Consider the following 16,824-nt stretch of genomic DNA (forward strand, 5'->3'; position numbering starts at 1 on the left):
AGGTAACAAGAGTAAAATATTGCTTTCAGGGCTCTTCTACTCCTAACAATTTGTTAAAGGCATACCATCTTCAATGTTTATTAAAAATACAACCCCAAAACAAACATCAAACCCCAACAGCATTAGAGCAGAATGCACTATTCTCTTCTTGCCACAGGGCAATGTATCTCTTTCATAGCTCCTAGCCATAAAGTAATTCAAAGTACAGTTTTCATGTCAGAAGAGAAAAAGCATCTTAAGGTTTTGCTTTGAGCTTTTAAGATACTTTAGAGCTTCACTGAAATAGTACAGATTTTCCAGTTTTCCATTCTTTGCAAATTAACTTACTTTTGTCCATGACATCAGTGAAACCCCTCAAAACTCCATCTTCTAAAATTGCACAGTCATGAGACCAACAACACTGTCATACAGTAGAAGCAGAAGCTCAACAAAATTTGAGATCGGGCAGGTTTGGAAACAGATGAGCTTGGAGTTAGCACAACCAGGCATATCCAAATGCCACTCGGCACCAAAAATCCAACTTAATGGTGCACCACAACAAAGTACCATAGCTAGCGCTGCAGTAAAAGCTGAAGTTTGCCTTCTGAAGTTGGTCAGGATTTGAGCCTTAATGTCTTGTAGCAATGCATGCAGAGGTTAAACACATGAAGTCTGCAGCTTTCAAATACCACTGATTGTCCACAACTATTTGTTTTTCCCTCTCCCTCTCCACTGCTACTGCTTTGACCATTTGAATTTTCATCCCCAAGCAGCAACACCCACTTTTTTCAACAATCCTGTATGTACACATCCAAATTTTCCCTGTCATTCTCCAGACTGATGCCAGCTCTGTAGAGGATTTCACAAGATGCCAGTAGCTTGCAGAATGGCATTTCTTCCAACCTCTCATTCTCCATCTTGTGAAGATATTCAGGACTACTTATGCAGTGTGTTGCTTTGAGGCACTACTGCCACAAAAACTTGGTTGCCAACACAGCCTGGTCAGCTGCTGTGAAGTTGATCCAGGGTGTTTCTTAGCCCAAGGCTCAGACCCAGGACCTGAAGGAAGAACTGATTTCAGGAAGGCATCAACTGATCCAGAACTCAGGGGTTTCCTACCAGGAAGGAACAGAACAGGTCTTCACAGGCCAGACTGGCATCAGGGGATGACTTCCTGTCCCCTCCATGACCTCCAGGGCTCAGGCCCATCATTCTCCAGCAACAGCAATGACAGCAAGACCTGCATGTGGAGCAGGAACATAAAATCCAGGACATGTGTGCCTGATGAGATGCAGACAGAGGCCTGCTTTGTTAGCAACTGCAGAGGAGTCCCACCACAGCTCAGAGATTAGCTTATTTTTGTTACAGGAGCCTGTGAAATTCCCAGTCCCCCTCCTGTAAAAGGTGACCACAGAGAAGGACAGGTGATTTGGGGAGAGCCAATACCTCTGCCTCCTGGCCTCACCACTGGCCACAGAGGCAAGAAGGGGAAAATTCATATGCAGACATTATAACCACATCAGTCAAGGGGCAGAGAGGCTAAGTTAATTTTTAATTGCAATTCTGCTCTATCCAATTAGATCCTGTACTGCCTCACCCAGCAAGCACTGCATGCTTGGTGCTCAGTGAAGTTTATGATATTTGGCCCAGGCTAGTTCTGTGCATGCCTGGGCCACGCAGCTCTGCTGGGAAGGGCTCAGCCCTGCTCTGCAGCACCATCCTTGCACTCACTCTGCAGGTTTCTCCCTGATGAGGTCTGGCAGCTGAAACACCTCAGCTGCCAAGTTACTGTGCAGCACAAATAAGGGGCTCATTTATGAATGCAATGAAATAAAAGAACCACAAAACAAACCAGAGCAGAACAGCTGTGGAAATCACTGTCTCAGCAGATTTACAAAAAAAGTGCAAAGATCATGCAAACCCTTAAGGACAGCACACATGTTCCCAAGAGCACTGAGCTCTGACAGTCGGTCCCAATACTCCAGCTCAGGCAAAGAGCATTCACATTTGACTGTACCTACATAGCCTGAGGATGCTGTCCCCTCTTCTCCACATCCTATTGCTTAAGGACAGGAAATGATTGGTTACAAAGAAGCTGCAGGTTGTTTCTGCGTACTTTTACCAGCTGCTTCCCACCAGCACCCCTCAGGCTCTAACACCAGGGGATATAAAACAAAGGTAGACCCTACAGGATGCACTACTACCAACTTTTACCAGGCTAGGATGAGGTCAAACCACCAACAGATTTGGCTTTCACAAGCTGCTACTTCCATTGCCCCCACAAACACCTCCAATGCCCTGTAAGGTCGGCATGATGGCTCAGATCTGCTATCCCTCCTGCCTCCTCAAGGAGGAACTTCCAGTTTGACAGATGCAGAGATGCAGCAGCCAGCGCTATGAACTAAGGTTCTGCAACATACCCTAAGGCTCCTGATCCTCCTTCACATCTTGCATCTAATGTGGAAGTGGCGGAATCTTTGGGTGAAAGTCCAGCTGATGCACTGAAGCAAACTCCAAAGCAGCCTCAGCTGATCTCAGGCACTGTGGGTGCTTCTTGACACAACAAGCAAGCACCACCTTCCTCATTTAGGTTAAGTCTCACACATTGCAACAGGTCATTTCCCTCAAGATATTACAAGGCTGGACACTAAAAATACCTAAAGCTGTCCCTGATCCAGTCTCACCTCCCTGTCTTTTCTTTCTCACACCACAACACTGGCCAAAGTTAGCTGGATTCATTTGCAGACAGATTGACCAAGAAATCCTGGAGACAGAGCTCCCACTGTGGTGCTCAGGTTGCACAACTGGCTCCCTCTGCCCAAAGCAACTAGCAGGTGTCCCTAGGAAGGGATCAGCATGCTGCTGTTCCATAAAGATTTTTATCTGCACAGTTATTTGCATGAGGTTGAGGCCATTTTGAAGGCCAGTGCAGTTATTTTTTATGGTATTATCCCAATCCAGAAGCCAGAAGCAGACTAGACGTATAGCTGGATAGAGACCCACAGAAGCCAGCACACTAGAGTTGCTCACTAAATGGCCACTTCCCAGCTGCAAAGCAGACATCCCCATGCAGGAGAGACTGGGGAAGGGGCAGCCCACAAAGCCATGGGGCTGAGGAGGTCATTCTTTGCAGGATTCTGAACCCTTGCACCCCAAAGCCCAGCTGCTTCTCTATCCATGCACATGCAGAGCAGACATTTGGCAATCAGAAAGTCTCCTGATCATGACTGATGAGACAAGACAGCTTCACACAACAGTACCAGTTAATGAACAATGACAGAGTTACTAAGTCTCCTGTTAACCAGGTACATCACTGCCCTCAGGGCAGGGACTGTAAGTTACAGCCCCATTAACATACAAAGAATATCCTAAGGAGTTCATCTTGTTGACGTTAATATACAAAGGCCTTGGACTTTCAGTACACCTGGGAGGTACATCTTGTCTCTGGCAAGCAAATAACCACAGAGCTGATGAATGACCCAAGTCTGAATTCACTGAACTTTCCTTTAAGCTTCACTGAGATAATACCAGCTGCGTAATGACCTTGAGAACATAAACAAGATGATGTTTGTTGTGGAGATTTTCCAAATAGCATCTCTTCACAAGTTATAAAGGAAGGATTGAGGGAGAAACTGGATCCTAAAAATCAAGGTACATATATTACATATTTTATATATATATATATTTATATGTGCATATCTTAGTGATATAGATACAGTTTCTTTTTGTAAGAAGGAAATTGTCAGTACAAGGCAGAAAAGTATTTCTGCATATTACAAATTTTGAAAAGAGAACAAACTAGACCCTCTCTTATTCCATCTGCTACTAGAGAGTTTCTCCTTAAGTAGAAGTAATTGTCTCAGTGGTAGAGGAGATGGTCTGAGGGCTAAGCACAGAGAGACCAGCACAGCTACATCAGCCTGCAAACTGCAGCATCACACTTAATTGTCTACAAACCTCAAACTACCAGCACAGACATGTACAGTGAGACCCTGACAGCATCTGCAAGACATCTGCAGGACAGAGGCTCAAACGTGCATGCAGTCCCTCCACATTTGCTACTCCTGGGGCAAAGGGAGCAGACTAGAGCAAGGCAACAGCTGGCTGCAGGTACTGCAGAAATACCACTGGAAAGAACAGATTTCTCAGCAACAGTTTCTGAGGGAACTTACCAGCTCACAATGCAAAGGCAGACTTGCTCCTGGTGCACCTGGTAAGACATGCAGCTTTTCTGTCTGACTTCTACATTATCTGACTAGCAACTGCATTCCCCAGCAAGACCCTGGATTAGAAAGCACCTGTAGGACTTCCTATGATGGCACAGATTTTTCAGCATGTTTTATCACAGCAAGCACACGTTGTGTATTTCGCAAAAAGGAAATGTGTATTTTAGAAATGTACTTCTGATGCTTGACGGGAAGTGATCAGATATTTATAAACCACTATCGTATCGTTGAAAAGAAACCAAGCTCACAGTTCAGTATCAAAGAGCAGCAGAGGTTTTAGAAGTTTTTATCTCTATGTTTACAAGCAGTGTAACAGATTTTGAGAACATCTGGCCTTAACACTTCAGTTTGAAAGCCAACATTTAAGTAGGTCTTCAGTCCCTACAACTGGCAAATTGAGAAAGTTCTTTGCTATTTTCAGCCTACACACTCATGCTTGCACAGCATGACAGTATTTGCAGGACAGCGTTTCTCTGATTTAAGCAAAACTTTCCATACATCAAGACCAGAGATAGAACTGCCAAAAATGGGAGGAAAAAACCAATCCCAAACCCAATAAACTGTCCCAGAAGTCATTTGATTCTCCTCTCCCCCTACAAAAAAAAAAAAAAAAAAAAAAAAAAAAAAAAAAAAAAAAACTCACATAAAAAAAAAAAGAAATTAATCAACTTACCAAAAATAGCAGACAGAAGAAATAGCCAAAAGTACAGTTTAGTGGACTTTCTCTTTTTAATTACCACGTATTAGAATGTTAGTTGTGCAACAAGCTCTGCAGGTCAGGTCCAGAAAGAGGTCTCCACACTGACTAAAGCCAGCACACAAAGCAGTAAAAATGCAGAGTTTTCACAAAACTGGTTGGGCAACTCTGTCACTTGACTACATTGGCTCTTTAATCGCTTCAACAACGAGACCAGCTCAGCTTTGTTTTCTGCACTTGGAGCTGCCAGGCTGCAAACCTAACCTCTGAAGGATGTGCCCACCAGCTCCCACTGCCACCTGTCAGTGGCACCAGTGTGTCAAAAGCAGTCCCCCTGCTCTGGCCTGCCCCACACCTCCCCACAGAGGAGCAAAACTTGTGAGCAGGACCTGCACTCCAAACTGCAGCAGGGAGACCAGCAGAGACAAGGGGCATTCTGCTTGTGCTTACCTGCTTACCTGACAAGCCTCTCCCCAGCATGGTTCTACAGCACAGGGGATGTTTCAAAGTGTTTCCCTGCACCAGTCACCAGCCTGGAAATCTCAGGGGCAAGTACCTGCACAGGACAGGCTTCCTTCTCATGCAAGCAATGTCTTGGAGGTCAACAAATTTCCTCCAAGGAGTTGCACAATATCCCTCCCAATGCCACTTGGCTTGGAGACACCTTCCTCAGACTCCACCAGAGCACCCAAAAGCTACCACAATCCAGGCAGGAAGAAAGCCTTTTTTTCTGTATTATGAAACAGCAACACAGACTATGAGACTTAGGTAGGAGCTAGGTAGTATAACTGATTTTTATCTTTCCTGCCTCCTCCTCCCCCCATAAAATGAAAGAGGTCAAGGTCGAGGACTTTTTACTGTAAAGTTCCTTTCAAAACAAACCGGTTTTCAGTTACTTTCATTTTCTCAGATGCTAGGGCAAATAACTAGTGGGTGGTTAGATTCAGCACACCCAAGACAAACATGATGCTGAGAATTTACAGCATCTGCTTGACCTGGGAAATGAGGTTTCCTACTCTCTGGGATCTTTTCAGGAATTAGCAGAGAAAGTAGTTTCATTTTAAGGGCAGGAAGTTTTCCACAGCTTAGCAACTTGCACAACACTTTAACAAACAACTTCTCTCTCTACGTGCCCTCTGCTTATTGAGCCTTCAGACCTCACAGCTCCACAGACAGGTGGATGGGGCTGAGCAGAGCCTGGCATCTGGAACCTGGCACAGGAAGGAAGCTGAGCTTACTTAGCAGCACTGCCAGTCATTGCAGGTTCTGCTGGAGCTCATTTCATAGCTGAAGACGGACACTTCTAAAAGTCAAAGCACTAGAGAGATTGCCTATTCCAAAGGGCATAGGGCAATGAGCACTCCCTTGTCCTTCTCACATTAAACCTCTGGAGGAGCTCAGACACCCTGCCAAACTGTTCTGACTCACCAGAGCAATGAAGTTCCTTGCATCTGACAGCCCACTGGAGAATGGAAGTGTTCTCTGCCACCAGGATTCTCCCCAAGACCTCTCCCCCTAGAGTACATCCACATGCTCTCAAGTGGCAGAAAGGAAAAAAAAAGAACAACAAACAAACCAAAAACCCAATACCCACCACAAAGCAAACAGAAGAGGCCTCTGGCTTGTTATTCCAAATGACTGTGAAGCTTTAGAATTAAGTGATCTTCCTTGAACAACAGAAGAGACAGGCTAATAGTCTACTTTAATCACATGACATGCTTTGTGTGATAGCAAGGCATTGATCTAAAGAAGCTGAGGCTTTAACCCTTTAGCTCACAGATTAAGTAGAGCTGGAAGAGTACTGCAAACCCACCATGACTGGAAGGTGAAAAGAAGTCCTACTGGCACAGGAAAGTGCCTCAGACCACAAGGGGATACATCTTTTGGCTTGTTATCAGAAACAGTCCTTTCACTATTTGTAATTTTAGGAAACTTTGGTTTTGCCAAATAGACATTTTGCTAAAATTCAACTACTTAACCAGGCTACTGTGCCCCTGGTAGTACATTGGCACTGCTACCTGGGATTCCAGAGCAGAAGAGCACAGATCAGCAGCTGTAACAATCACCCCTCTTCAGCTTTGTCTGCCCTACCATCACCGTGGGCCTCCAATGTGAAGGCCCCCACTGCAGTACCTCATGATCTTTCCCAGGTTTGCATACCAGGGCAGACAAGGGAGGCAACTCAGCCAAGCCATTTGTTACAAGCAGGCAGGGCCAGCAGAGCCTGGGGTCTCCAAACCCAGTTGTACAGAATCACACACACTGTGTGCTGCCACTGCGTGTGGCAGCAGTGACACAGCCACAGAAGGTTACTCCCTGACCCAGCCTCTGCCCCAGAAGAAGCTGTACTTCCACCAGACCATGCCAGGGTCACAGGAGACCTTGTGCCCTGCTGGAGCGTGGTCTGCCCTGCTGACGCAGGGAGGGAGCGCTGTCACAGACAGTCTGAGGATGAACATTTCACAACATCCTGAGTTTCACGCCACAGATGCCACTTGACACTACCAAAGGGTATGAATGAAAAGAGAAAGCTGGAACTATAAAAAGCTCCTGAGGAAGGGATTCTGTCTCAAGCAGCCCCAGTTTCCAAAATTATAACATACAGAGGGCAGGAGGGCAAGAAATGCCCTGAAGTGCAGGACTTCAAATCACAGATATTTTGAGTCATTTCTTGCTACTCAAAAACATTCACCTCAACCATATTTTCCCTCTCCAACATCACAGTAAATAATACGAAGAGTTTCATTTTATAACTGGCAGTACCTGGCCACAACAGCCAAACCCCTTGCTGCCCTGATCATTCTGAGGATGCAACACAGAAGCTATTTCAAACCTTGCTCTGGAACAGTCAGTCCCAACAGGGGCTGCTGTACAGTCTCTCAGATGTACAGCAGCATTGTCTAGCACTTTTTCCTTTCACCTTTAGAGAACACTCTCCTCATGCCAAGCTCTTCTGACAGGAGACAGAAAATGGAAAAGAAAGCAACACTGTACAGCAGAAAAGAGCAACGCTGTGAGGAGCAAGAATAACACAGCATGAGCTGTTACAGAAACTGCAGTGAAGCTGCTTTGTTCCCAGTGTAAGCATTTCAGGAAGTGAAATGCCACAATAAGAAATCTCAGCAAGACAAGGCTGGAAAGCACAGGGGTCCTCTAGAAAACACTTAGCCAGCTGGAAGAGATAGCCAAAGACTTTTGGTTGCCCTTCTGTGAAGATGGTCCTGAACTCCAAGTCTGGCTGCAATACACAGAGGTGTTTTGCTACCCTGATGATTGTTACATTACGATGCAGTTAATCCAAGCAGAGTTAACTGGAGCAATACAAAAACACTGATTAGTGACAGACCTGCCACCTGCAGTTAAGATCACTCCCCCAACACCACCCAAAAAAAAAAGAAAATAATCAATCAATCCTTCTAAGTAATACATGTGTAGGTTCTGGACAGAACTGTTTCAAGCCAAGAAGAACAGACATATGGGATAGGTTCCCTAGGAATTTGGCAGTTAAAAAAGACAGCAAGACTTTGAAAAGCTGGGTCTGTTTTGGGAAAAAGAGGGGCCCCCTCGGAGTCTGCAGACCTATGCACAATGGTCTGGAAAACGGGTTCAGCTGAACCTGAACCAAGAGAGAGGCTGGGTGGCCTTTTCTTTCCTGAAAAGGTCTCCTTTTCTATATATAGAGCATAAATATTTCTGAAGACTATTTGATGGAGGACTGCTAGAAGAATAAGATGGAAAAGAGTAGTTCAGAGGCATTTACTTTAAAATAAGAAAGAACTCAGAATAACTAATTTACAAATAATCCAATGAGTCTCAGTGCATACATAAATGCTCCCATTTCAGGGGGGAAAAATGCAGGCTGTTCCATCTTTAATCAGTAAATCATGATTGAGGCTAAGACTACTTTTTAGTAGGATTGCAGGCACAATTTTTTCTTGCTTGCCTCTGTCCCACCTCATTATTGTCTTTCCCCTCATAACCCACCTGGTTTTACTTCACATCAGCTCCACAATTTTTAATCAAGCCACACTCACCAGTCACCTAGAACTACAGCAAAGGGTCTCACGCATGCTACCTGGGCAGGCTGTGGTTGTCACAGATGGCTCCCTCTGCCCCCAGCATACACATCCACCCCTCGCTAGTGCAGCAGCTTGAAATCCAGCCCAGCAAAGCCCCATTGCCTGCTCCCCTCCCACCCATCACAGGACACCAGGGCTGACATCCTGGGCACAGGAATAACCTGTGGAATAACCATCAGCCAGCACCACAGCAACAGAGCTGCTGACCTGCCTCAGCTCACACGTGGCTGCACAGGCTGCTCTTCCTGACAGCAAACACCCTGTGGCACAGGCTGTCTCTCTTCTGGGCAAACAGGGAGCAACTGTATACGTTCCCATGGGGCAGCACCGGGTGCATGGCCACCTACTTGCAGACACACCGGTGGGTCTTCCCAGCTGACAGCTGGGATAGGAAGAGGTTTCCTATCTGCCTGAAGCTACACAAAGAAGGAACCTAGTGTTTTACTACAGGATCAAGTCTAAATCGCTGCCACAATAGCCTTCAAAGCTGCAACATGATGGACTGGTAACGAATGCAGAAGCACTCAGGCTCTGGGGCCACTAGCAGGACTGCAGCACCAAATCAAAGAAGCCTTTGAGGTCTTGGACTTGGGAATTAAAGCAACTTGCCATTCCTCAAAATAGCCCTTCCTTGAAATAGTCTCTTCTGCCAAGGCAGCAGCCAGTTTGATGCAGTTTTTGACATTAAAAAATTCCCAAGAAGTTTTGGCAACTGCCTTTTTGTCACCTCAGTTTCATTCCAGGAAGCCCTGAGTCAGAACACCTCCCCCAGCGAGAAAGGGCGAGAGGAAACTCTGACATTTCAGGTCCTCTCACATCAGGCAGGAGAAGCACCAGCAGTTGTGGGCATCACCAACCCCTCAGGAGCAGCCAGGACCACCCCAATTATAGCTGCACTTGCACAAGGTGTTCTCACCCTTGGAGGATCTGGTGCAAAGGATCTGCTGAGCTTCTTTTGAGCCAGCGACCCCTGCAGCAAGTCCCACTTGGAAGGAGGGGCTGGGCTCACTAACAAGGCTGATCTATCACACAAGGCTCCAGTTCCCCACACCACCATCCTGCAGGAATTCCTCTGGTACCTGAAGTCTCTCCCCCCACTCCTGTGCAGGCTCCTCAGAGGGGTGAAGCAGACCCCATGAGAACCAGGGAAGGGCTGTGCCTTTACCTTGTTTCACACGGCTCACCAGGGCTTCTCCACACAGCTGTGGTCTAGCACTGTTCCACACAGCAGTTGCTGAGCAGAAGTCCTCTCTAATTAAAAGAGCTTCCTTGGGGAATAGGCAGATTTACTGCACAGCTCAGAGCACTCTTTAGCTATTCCATGTGCATAGCTGCAAGCCGGCATCAGAAAGGGACCTGAATGCAAAGAAGAGTCCAGCAGCTTCTTAGACTGTTGGGAAAGTACATTTAGGCAGCTGGAGTTTCATCTGGTCCTCCCTCCCCTGAAAGACTTCAGAGGTGAGAATAATTAGAACTCCTGCCTGCCTTTTAAGCCCCAGTTTCTTCAATCATGCAGCACAGATGCTGCAGAATAGTTCCCATATCTGTCAGTGCAAAACACAAGGCAGCAGCAAGAGCAAACAGTCTTGCTAACCTGCAGGTCCGCAGTCTGTCTCCTTAATCTGAGTCCTGCTCTGCTTCTGTGTTTTACAGGGATCCTAGCTCCATGACACAATAAAGGGAGTGAGGGGACCAAGAGGCCGAGGAAGCACACTGGGAAGTTGAGGACATTCCAGCAAAGCCACTCAAGACTGACTCATTACCAGCAACTTCAGTCCACGACAGACACATGACAAATTCCACAGCAGGCAAGAGGACACTTTGGGCCACAGCACCACATGAAAGAAGCCCCAGAACCAATGCAGCCCTGGAGACAGTGTCCTGTTGCCACACCAGCCAGAACAGCACCCTTTTATGCACACAGTACTCTTCAAATTGATTGATTACAAGCAGAGAGGAGAGGAGCAGAGCAGTCTGCATAGCAGCTTTTGAAAGCAGCCATAGCTCTGGGGACCAAAGTCGAAAAAAACCCTTAACACTGTCACCACTGAATACAGAACTTCTTTTCAATTTCTTTCCACACACATTCCAAGTAATGCTAAGTAAGCCATTTGCATGACCAAAAAGAAATCAGAAAAAAATCATATACGAAGGGAATAAGACACTCCCGACACAAATATTTTTTCCTCTATTCCTAGAACACTCAGAAACTGAAATGCCACAAAAGGTATAGAAACCTCCCTGGAAAGGTCTAACTAGACTATGTTAGTACACATAACGTATTTAATTTAGACTTTGCAATTGATTCCCAACAAAACTCCTAACCATCTATCACAGGAGACATACCAGCTCTGGGCATTTAGGATTTGCATATTCTTATATTATGGGATGATAGTAGCAGCCCTTGAAGTCTTAGTCCAGTGCCAAAGATGCCCTTTCCACACCTGCCCTGCATGCTATTCCAGAAGCCCTCCACCAGTACAGCTCAAGTCACAGCCCCACAGCAATCCAATGCACAAAACCCCAGAACCAGGTTGCTCGAACCTGTGCCAGTCTGGTGCACCAGCCCAAGCAAACCCAGCATCCTGGAGCAGCTTGCTTTTAAAAGTAGACAGACAAGGCGCTGCATGATGCCTCTCCTGTAGAGGCAGGAGCTGAGGATGGCATCACATTCCTGTGTAGTTCCTTGAACCCATCCTGGTGAGGGCACAGAAACCTCACAGATCACAGAGGCAGTGACCCAAGCAAGATGCTGGAGAAGAATATGTTTAGATCCAGTAACTGTAACCCCTTTTCCAGAACAACTATGGGAAACAGCCTCCTTCATTCCCAACAGGTATAGCTACTTAACAGCATGTTCAGTCTCTGCTGTGCAAACCCCTCTGAGATAATTCCTTTCCTTTCCCAAACTATCTCATTGAGAATGGGAACAGGAGGGACCAAGGGCAGTTCCCATCTCCAGCTGTGGGAAGATTAGCTCATGGTGCATGGCTGCAGCTCATCTGTTCTTTTGCTTGCGTATGAGAGACTGAAGCAGATTTGTTTTGCCTACAAAGGAACCCCCCATTATATAACTTCAAAGCTTCAGGCTGCTGGATATCCTAATGTATACAGTTTGTCCCCGATCAGCATTTCTCCAGTACACATGGCCATGGGATTATCATCATACTGGAAGAGATCAGCAATCTGCTTACAGCTCAGTAACAATTTTGTAGTAAAGGGTAAAGCCCTTTCATGATGCACCTGTCTCAAGGCTGTGCTGCAAAGCAACTAAAATCAGCAGCACAACAGCATCCTGAACAAATTGCACCAGTACTTCGCTTTTGTGCAAGGTTCTTCCTCTGGTCCTCAGCTCCTGAGCTCCTTAAAGACAGTCAGGGCACTTACCACACCAGCAACTTTCAGATATTAAGTACATGCACTGGACTTTGGTTTGACTTGCTTTTAAATGGTGGTGTCCCAGTAGGTGTTGTCCCAGTTCTGAAGCTCCACCAAGGAGACAAAGAACTAGAGCAGTCAGCCAGACAGCCTGTGCACACATCTCTTCCCACAGGACAAAGCCTGTCCCCAGCTTAGTCTCCTTCCCTTTTTCCCCTGTATTTACTTTGGATGAGCCACAAACCACCCAGCTTCCCTGTGTTCAAAAAGACACATGCTTGGGTTCAGAGTTGGCAGTCTCCAATCCCTGTTCCCATCCCCACAGGCTACTGTTTTATTCCCTTTTTCTTCTCTGATCAGCCAGACAGTCCCTTCTGCAGAGCTGCTCACAGTAACGCCTCATCTTTCTTCCAGAAAATTAGCTAGCTTTGAATCTGACAGCGCACACAAGAAGGGATTTAAGCAATCTCCACTACACAGTTCCTTTGCTTCACTTATCACCCCATCTAGACTGAAGCCAGCCATTAACTGCTTCAGTGTTTCCAGGCCCTGATAGCCCAGAGAGCTTTCAGCAAACAGGCTGTGCCACAGCCAACCAGCCGTCAAGGAACCGCTGGCGCTGACTGTGCCTCCTGTATTATTCCTTTTACCATGCCAAGACAGCCTGTAATTTTTAGCCTTTCCTCCATTTCGTTCCCTCTAAGAATACAGAAGAGCCAAAAAGACACAGAGGTGGTTAGGTAATGATTGCATTTCATTAGACAGTTGCTAAAGGAAAGGTGGCTCACTCAGCCATCCCCTCACATGTATGTCATTAATCAGTAGCCTGTAGAAAGCTCCAATCCCACATTCCTCCAACAGATGCATTAGTGCAAGGACACAGTTTATTTCTTCGCCCATTTAAGCTGACAAGCACATGGTGGTGGGCAGGCTACAGGGCCCAGCTACCCCTTTGCTGCACAAAAGGACTCCAGGACTTTGGATGGCATGATCCATGTGCAGAGACAAATGAAGGCAGGGAAGGAGAAGGGGATACAGATGTAATGCTCCTGTTTTAGAGAGGTGAAGTTAAGGCACTCTAGGGTGAATGCCATAATTCTTGGCAGTAATGTTAGGTTTGGTGCACGTAAGTTTTTCCACAATGGAAACTGAGGAGTAAATGCAAGAAGGCTGTGGCTCCAATCACCCCTCGTTACACAGGCCCACTGGAAATAACTGCTACCTCCTCCAGCCTTCCAAGCCACTCAAACAGAGCCTGAGACCCGACAGAACCCACCCCCTCTAGCACCTCCCACTCACCGGCCAAGAGAAACCAGACCAGGGAAGAGGTGGCTGCCATACCACAGGCACCATTAAAGTAGAGCAGTAATTACTGCTTCAGATAGCATGGGGCATGATCCAAGTCCCAGCCTCCGCCTGGCATTCCCACAACAGACCCTATCCCATCAGTGCCCAAAGGTCTTTGCCAAAGGCTACGCCTTTTGCCTGTGCCATGTGCTGCCTGCTGTAGCAATGCCAGCAGGCACCAAGAACCACAGCCACGGTTTGAAAAGTGCCCTGGGGCCTGTGGTTACCAGAGGTCTCAAAACTCCCACCTGCATCCCTCTGACTTAAACATCTACTGGATGAACACCTGCAGTCCTGAATAGACCCTTCCTGCCTTACAGCTATGAGACCAGGACTTGGAGTGACAGAAGAGTGGTAAAACCCTTCCTTGGTTACAGTCAGATGAGAAATTTCATGTGAAACCACCCCTTGCACTTCAAAGAGCTTGAAGCAGAGTGGTGTGAGTAGCAGGAACAAGAAAACCTCCATGGAGATGTGGGAATGCCTTGTTAGAGCATTCCCTGCACCAGCTCACAGTTGTAGGTCACACTACACCTGCCTGTCACCCGAGAACTAAAATAGAGACAATAACAGTAATGAAGAGAGTCCAGATGAGCCACATCATTAAAACCACTAAATCCTCTTAAGGGAGGAGCTTCCATGCAGCAGGACAGAGATTGCCAACAGGGAGGGCTTTCTCCAAGCACTCAGCTTGCGTCTTGCTCTATTTCTGTCACACGCAGGTAGGAAGCTGAACAAACACTGCAAGACTTCACCCAGCCCTGCAGCACAGGGATGAGAATGTCATCTCAGTGGCCCCCAGAGCTCTTGACAAGGATGAAGAAACGCAGCCAAAGAGGGGTTTAGGTCCAAAAAGGCTACACCAAACAAAGAAATTCTGGCAGCAAGATCCTTCTCTAAAAGGGGTGCTAAATGACACCATGTGAGGAGAGGCTACTGACTCCTCTGAGCCACTCCAAATCCACACACAGACTTGCAGAGCAGTTGGCAAAGGTTCCTCTCACCTGTGTGAGCTGCCCAGCATGATCAAACACCCAAGGATTTTTTTCTTTTTTTTTTTTTTCTAGGAGCTCCTGCTCCCACCAAAGGACCAAAACCAAATATAAGTGTTAAAAACCACCTCACTGTTCAAGAGGTTCTGCTATGGAACACCGGCAGGTCTTCCAACGCCCTTGCAGTGACACTGCAGAACAGGTCACTGACTGTACCACCCAGTGCCCTTCTGCCTCATTAACACTTTCTTCCCACTTAGTACTCATGAAGTATTTAGTAAGAGCTGAGTAATTTGTCATTTTTACAATCTGTCATATGCTTGACATCAGCATACAGCAGCACACTACTGAGACTGCTCCTCTCACTAGACACCTCCATCTAGATTGTCAGAGCAGTGTTTCTACACTTTGACCTTGTGGTCCACCAAAATTATTCTAGCCACAGGCTTCTGCTTGACAGTTCTCATGCAGTGAGCAAGCTTCACAGCAGCAGGCTCACATCTCAGGCTTTGAAGGGGATTTTTCTTAAGCCCAAGCTGTCTGAGAAAGTAAAAAAACAACAAAAAAAAAAACCATGGAGAGGAAGTATCACTGATGGTGGATTTCAAGACAGCACTCTCCAGCTGTTCACCCTCGCTTGCACAGAAGCACATGGGTGTTGTAAGAAGCTAACAACCCAGAGACCTCACAAGTGGTGGGATGTGTTACATCCCTGTGAACCTCTACCCTCAACAGCAGCTCAAACACCTCCAAGAGCAGCTCTTATCCCCAGCCACTACCTCTGGGAGCCCTGCAATAGGACACTGTGCTTCCCTTGAACACTAGTAAGTTTCAGGCTCTCATCTTGTATATAATATGCCAGAGCTTGTCCAAGGCATAGGAACACTATCCTAAACTAGCTTTACAGTTTACTGAATCCAATATTTAGATCCTAGGATGGCTGGGTTTGGTTTTTTTTTTTTTTTTTTTTTTTTTTTTTTCAGCAGAGCTTTAATGCTCTGGGGCAGAATCAGCACGCCTGGAGTGCAACAAGCCCCTATCCCCTTATCAACAGATTACAGATTTGTTACCAGTCGAATTACAAATACAATTCGCATTTAAAACATCTGTCCAGCTGTTGAACTGCAAGCGCTACTCTGAGCTGCTCACAGGGATCTTAAAAAGGAAGGAAGGAAGGAAAAAGGGACACAGTAGGCTGGGCCAGCACCAGATTTCTGTAGTCGTAATACGGTAAGATCGCTACGGAAGCATCTAATCCACATCTTGGAAATCAATCAAGACAGAGCCGACTGAAGCCAGCTGTGTGCCCAGTCTCATCAGCAGGCAGCAGAGGCACTGGGCCGATATTCCCACACAGCAGCACCCTGCCGGGCCAGCAGGACCCGCTCCTGCGGGCACCGCGCTCGCTGCACCTGGCCGCGGTCTCAGGTCGCACACAGCTTCGCCAGGGGACCACAGCTCAGCCCCCGGCTCGAGTGCCGAGGGGCGCGCCGGGGAGCGCCCAGCAGCGGGGACTGGCGCCCCGAGCGGCTCCCCCGGCCCCGCACGCAGCCCGGCCGGGAGGGGCGCGGGGGCTCCCCGGGGCTGCCGAACCGCAGCGGGGGCTCTCGCCCCGGCCACCAGAAAGCCCCGCAGAAAACCCCCGGGAAGTCCCAGCCGGGAACGGCCCCCGTCCCTCACGGCGAGACCCCCGGGTCGAGGGGAGCGGGGTGCCCGGGCGCGCCGGGGGTCCCGGCCCGCGCCTCCCCCGCCCGTGCCGCCCCGCTCCCCGGCCCCTGTGGGGCGGGCGGCCGCAGCGCGCCTACCTGCTCCGCTCGGCGGGCTGGGCACGGCTAAGCTCGGCGGAGCGCTCCCCCCTGCGCCGATGTGGCCCCCGGGGCGGAGCCGGCGGCTGCGCTGAGCCGGCCCCGGGGCGGGCTTTGCCCGGCCCCCGCCGGGCGCTGCGCAAGCCGGCGCCTCGCCCGGGCCCCGCCGTGCCCGCGGCCATGGGCTCTTGCTCCGCCCGGGGCCCCGCACTGCCCGCTCCGAGCCCGTGCTGCTCGCTTCTCACACCGACTCTCGCGTTTTCCACTGCCCACCTGTGAGGCCTCGGCCGCTGCCCCCTCCTCTCCACCTGAGCCCAAGCG

General features: G+C 48.1%; 1 protein-coding gene across 2 annotated transcripts in view; it reads right to left on the reverse strand.

The window, feature by feature from the left end:
* The window catches only part of CD82 (CD82 molecule), a 38,463-nt gene extending 21,883 nt beyond the window's left edge, over positions 1-16,580 (reverse strand). The window contains exon 1 of one of the 2 annotated variants that reach the window (XM_041460105.1): positions 16,504-16,580. The gene's annotated coding sequence lies outside the window, so the exon portion shown is untranslated. Of the gene's footprint in view, positions 1-4,151; positions 4,287-16,503 lie in introns of those variants that run through there. The other variant, XM_041460106.1, reaches the window with a different exon arrangement.
* Positions 16,581-16,824: the final 244 nt, after the last annotated feature.

The sequence above is a fragment of the Pyrgilauda ruficollis genome, unplaced genomic scaffold, assembly GCF_017590135.1.
Source record: "Pyrgilauda ruficollis isolate IOZ18807 unplaced genomic scaffold, ASM1759013v1 scaffold14, whole genome shotgun sequence".
NCBI classification, from domain to species: domain Eukaryota; kingdom Metazoa; phylum Chordata; class Aves; order Passeriformes; family Passeridae; genus Pyrgilauda; species Pyrgilauda ruficollis.